The 5,603-nt window shown below is 35.7% G+C and overlaps 1 protein-coding gene across 4 annotated transcripts in view; it reads right to left on the bottom strand.

The window, feature by feature from the left end:
- The window catches only part of LOC109538374 (potassium voltage-gated channel protein Shaw), a 96,529-nt gene that overhangs the window by 66,180 nt on the left and 24,746 nt on the right, over positions 1 to 5,603 (bottom strand). The window lies entirely within an intron of this gene.

Raw genomic sequence — 5,603 nt, 5'->3', positions numbered from 1 at the left:
TTTGATGGAAACAAGAAGTAAATCAAAGAAGGAAGACCCTGCAATGGAGAACCCCAGTTTGATTGCACTGCTCATGCAGATGAAAGACGAAATGAGCGACAAAATGGACAAAATGGAAAACAAGAGTAGGAAAATGGACGAAAAAATTAACAGAATGAATGACAAAATGGAAGACAACAGTAGGAAAATGATGGACGAAATGAGCGACAACAGTAGGAAAATGGACGAAAAAATGAACAAAATGAATGACAAATACAAAGAGATGCTGAATAAAATAGACGACAACGCTAAGAAAATTGAAGACCTGAAAACAACCGTTGAAGGCAAACTAAAGAACATCGAGGAAGTGACTGATGATTTGGAAAACACTGAAATCGTGGACATTCCTGCAGTAGTAGAAGAGCCAGAATATAAAAATCCAGTAGTTCAAGAGCCGAAAGTTGATCGAGAAGATGGTATTGTCGAGATCACGAATGAACAAATTGCTCAGGAGCATTTAGAGGAAATTCAGGTGGAGCCCGAAGTGGCTAGTTCTGATCAGAAACTGTCCTTAGTTGGGAAAATAAGTGATTCAGTTGTCTCTGAAGCAGATGATGTGGCTAAAACTGATAACTCTTGTGAAAACTTACCAGGTTGCTATCAAAAGTAACTGTTTCAACAGAGGGAAATTATCAAGTGGCGAAAGAAGTCGACTCTGTGGAAGAGATATTAACAGCGGCGAAAATGAAAGAAGTGGTAAAGACGGAAAGTATAGCAATTTTGGCCTAGATTTCGAGAAGCATCTGGGTTACCTGAAGGAATCTATATAAGCGGCGAGGAGAACCAGACAGGCGAAGTGAAGTGACAGCAGAGACCGGGTGCAGAATAGGTTTAACCCCGCGAGTCGGAAGAGCGAGTTTTCCGTCGGTTATTGTTATCGTTTGTGAAGTTGACGGTAATTTTGAAGTTAGTTTGTTCCTGTTCCGCATTTAAAGTTATACCGAGGTGAATAAAAGTTGGAAGCTGAAGAAAGGGTTAGATACTCGGCCATCCACGGTACAATATCTAGGGTCTCTATATTATATTTTAATTGATATCGAATAAATTGTAGCTTGAAAAGTCACACAGTTTCCATCGTTCATGAATTTATCTTAACTGACTTAATGTTTACTATCTAATATTTTGGAGCCTCCGAAATAGCTTTAGTTTCGTTATTCAAACTGAAATATATATTTTCATTCTTGATATATTTTAAACAACAACTTATTATTTATTAGCGTAACATTATTTAGTAGCGTAACTTCCTATATGCATAGGTACGTATTAATGCGGAATGCAATCGCCTCATTTTCTTCCTTGCCTCGCCTGGACCATATTGCACTGAAAATATTCTTTTGAATTCCACTAACTATTGTCTTCATGCCAGCGATAACAAGCCTTAAGCACACAAGCCGAACACTCTACGACGAAAATGACACTTTCAAAGCGCTTTTGTCATAAATAATAATTCTTTTCGACCCTTTCAAGGCAGCACCAGCGCCTACATTTTATTTTTCATATTTTAAACTTTATGTAATTTGCCTAGTCTCATTGAGAAAAAGTAGGTCGTTGTATGCTCAGTTTATTAGAGACTTTAGCAAACACTGCCCATAGGTTGGGCAATGTTTCTGAAGCAAGTTGATTATTTCTAGGGTAGTGACGGCTTCAATTTGCACAAATTGTAGAGTTGATAGGAGCAAAACCATGTAAGCTTTAAGCTAAGGTTAAGTCAAAGCAATGAGTACTGATAAAATTGCATAATTACTGATGTCCACTCACTTATAAATTCGGCAGTCTGATCAACCCATTTTGCTTGACCATATTGTTGTCAGGATTTTTAACTTTTCCAGTATAATCCTGAAAACAACGCTTTAAAGCTGCAGCTGGGTGTGGTGTGTAAAAATCTGAAACATTTTACACACGGGGTTTTTAGTAGTGTGGGTGAATTTGATTTTCCTAATGACAATATCAGAACGCTGTAAATCGGAGTGTAAGTTTGGTAGTAAATAATATGCTTAACTCGGCAATTTGACTCAAAATTATTTGTACAACTTTAACCCATCTACGACCAAGACATCAACTTACCAAACGCTCTGTATATTAGACTGCAGCAAGATGAAAATTCATATGTGGAGCCAGTTGATAAAAATTAACTTCGGTATTTAAAATATTCGTCTTACAATGCGGAGTTTCTTATACATATAAGTGTTTGGTTTTGTTGGAACACCCAACGTTCATGATAAAATTTCAACCGCGATTTTCTAAGCAATTTGAAAACTTTATCCCGGGAAACATTCATGTGTGCCGAGATTATGCAAAGTATTAAGGAAGATGTTAGAACCGTCGAGCGTTTTAACCTGTAAAATTTAGGCCAAATAATTTCAAACATGGGCACCTTATGTTTAAGCTGCTATCTTGATGTATTATTTATTCAGGTCGATTCTATTATGCATTCAGTTTAAGCCTGTAATTTAAAGCAAATTAAGTAAGAAAAATTACCTGCCGTAATGGCACTACTGGATCCGAACGTTGCTATACAAAACAGTTCTATTTTGAATTGCAGAGAGCAATATTTTCAGTGGCAGTAATAATAAGTTTTAAGCACGCACACCTGTGTCGAAAGAACTTTAGTTGCTCTTTTTAGTTCGCTGAAAAGTTGTCTCATTTGAAGGCTAGGTGAATAGCAGTTAAACTGTAATTGCTTAGTCCAACTTGAAATTGGGCAAAGGGATCTTCTAAGTTGACTGTAACTAATTGCTTCTTGAAGCCTTCGGTATCGTTCACATTTCCTTCATCTTTTAGGGCAGGTATTAATTGTATATTTCATACAGCATCGCGCGCTATATTGTTCAGTGTCGTATTTTGAGCGTCAGCTCATTCATAATAGTTACCATCTCTAGTATTTTCCAACTGATTATTTCAGTTTTTCTCAGGGGTATAAATCACGCGTTAAGAATAGAGGCATAATTTCTTTTGGGTGTGACAAAAACGTCCCTCAGCGTCGGGATAGATTTAGGAGAAATGAGCTCAGTCACTCTGCAATTAATATTGAAGTTAGGTCTTTTCAAATTAAGAAGTTTTGTGCGCTAGGTAATCCCTCATCGAGATAGAATTAGCGGGACAATTGAGGAAAATTCAGCTAGTCAGCTGGATCTGCTAATTACAAAGTTTGCCTAACACATTTGTAATTGTCTCCTTTAATTGTTAACTGAAACTTTTCGACCGAATATATTTCAGCAGTCTATAAAAGTACTAAGATAATTTTCCTTTGCCTATAATGGCAACATCTGCTGCTTGTTTTTAAAATTAATTTCAAAAATATTGCTCATAAAATAAAGCGGAAAGCAAAACGTATGTTCGAAACGCCAATACGAAGAAATTAACAAGTAGCGAAGTTGTGCTATGCACATTGCAAATTGAATAAGAGGCTGCAAGAGGAGTATCGAGCTCTCGAGTATATTTCGCTGGTCTGATGAAAATTATGAATAATCATAATGAGAAATAAAATAGTATGAAAAAATAAAATGTAATATATTGATTCCTGAGGAAAACAATTTTCGTTGCAAAGGCTTTAAGAAAATCACAAAAAGCTACAGAATAATCAAGGAAATATGAAGATATATCCCAGAACATTATTGAAGCCAGGGATGACTGAAATATAGAGGAAACACACATTTAGAGAGACGGTCAATGCAGAGGCCGAACTAGTCAGGAAGCATGGCATGCTGCAAAGGTATAATGAGACTCATGATCATGATATTCGAATGATGCCAGGAAAACCAAGACAGGAAAATAGTTGCGCGGTTCATGACCATGAGTTAAGAGCAAATTTAAATTTTATACATGTCGTTAATACTAGACGCTGAGATGAGTGATATTTTCTACAAGGCGTACGAAAATAATCATGCTTAAATTTAAAAAAAATGGCGATAAAGCCGAATCAGTATAACATGATCAAAAAATTGTTACTATTAAGATACTGGCAATGCTAATAATAACTTCATTAACAATAGAAGCAGCTGCGAAAGATGGAACATGGTGAAATTGTTGTTGACTCAACGCCAAAGCGGAATGCCAAGAAGCTAAAAGACCTATAGAACAAATCTTACTGTATGTATTTTATACCAGATGTATTATTTCGAGACTTGCAGAAACCCTGAACAAAAAAAAATAGGTTAGAAAACTACCGGAGGAAAATCCTGGAGAAAGTGAATTTGCAGTTTGAAAGAAAATACGACCGTAAAACGACATTTATGCTGTCAGTGTTTTAAATTTATACAACAAGTGTTAGATGCAAATGTGAGACTGCACAATTTATTGTCAACCAGACTGTTATCGGCAGATAAAATCACTTTGCAAAATTAAAAACACCGTATAAACAATAAAAATTGAGATTGAATAATAGTCAGTAAGCAGATTATACCGTAATTATCATATATGCAAGAGCTGCATTTAGCAGTAGGCCCTGCAGGAGCTCTTGGAACGCATTAGACAAAATCATTAATTTTGAAATTAATATAAAGTTCCTTCTTTTTGTTAAAAAAATGTATGGCTATAAGCAAATAACCAACTAAGGTTCAACAGCCGCTGGTAATTCTCAAGACGATAGCACTTCGAACATTTAGAAAATAATTAAACAGTTTTGACCATTTACGCAAATACGCAAAACCTTTCGTACGCCTGTCAACAAGCAGGTTACTCTTAGAACTTTAATTACTCATTGATGAATATTACTAAGTTTTCGTTACAAAACTAATTTTGTTTTATACCTATATTTTCTTAGCGATGACTTCAAGCATATAAGCAATGCAGACGCTTGTTAAAATTATTTATCAGGACTACTCAAGGTCTCGTGAATATTTACGATAGAAAATGTATGCCTCTTGACTATACTTTGCCTCATCATTACACCTTTCTATAGAGCTTTAAGTCCTTATGAGTGTAACTAGCGACCATAAAATTTTGCAAATAAAGCCAATCAGTTTATTAGATCTCAAATTAATCCTGATGTTTTATGATGCATGGAAGGTGTGCTGATAGTCTAATCTAAATGGCCGTTTTAATTAATTAACTTACTTGGACCCAGAAATGCGAATCTTTAGAATAATCTTGAACAGACACATTACCGGTATTAACAGTTCAAAAATATTTGTGGAACCTAATTAGAGGCAATAAGTGTAAAATATGGGCATACTTATTAACTTATTAAAAATATATAGGTACAAGACTTATCTCCCAGTGGAAAAATATCCAGGAGTAGGTCAGCTTCAGGAAATTAAAAAACTAGCTTCTTAGATCTGTACAGCCTCAATGATAAGCAACTTCGGTGAAGCAAAAAAAGCTTCATTCTGCAATAAGTTCTTCGATTGATAGCTGAAGCCTGAACACAAGCGGGTCTCACTCTGAACACATGAAAACTTTCAACACAGGAGAAGCGGAACTAGTAAAAGTGAAAATAGTGAAGAATAGAAATATAAGTTTTTCGCGCTTTAACCTCGGTAGCATACGGACGTACCAGTGCGAGCGTACATAAATACCTAAGATATTCGCAAACTGCGAGGAATTTTGGTAGTTTTAGTGGACAA

The sequence above is a fragment of the Dendroctonus ponderosae genome, unplaced genomic scaffold (genome assembly GCF_020466585.1).
Source record: "Dendroctonus ponderosae isolate FM_Combo_2020 unplaced genomic scaffold, Dpon_F_20191213v2 Dpon_F_20191213_2, whole genome shotgun sequence".
NCBI lineage: Eukaryota > Metazoa > Arthropoda > Insecta > Coleoptera > Curculionidae > Dendroctonus > Dendroctonus ponderosae.
The sequence above is the reverse complement of the archived record's forward strand: the minus strand, read 5'-3'. Positions and strand labels throughout refer to the sequence as shown.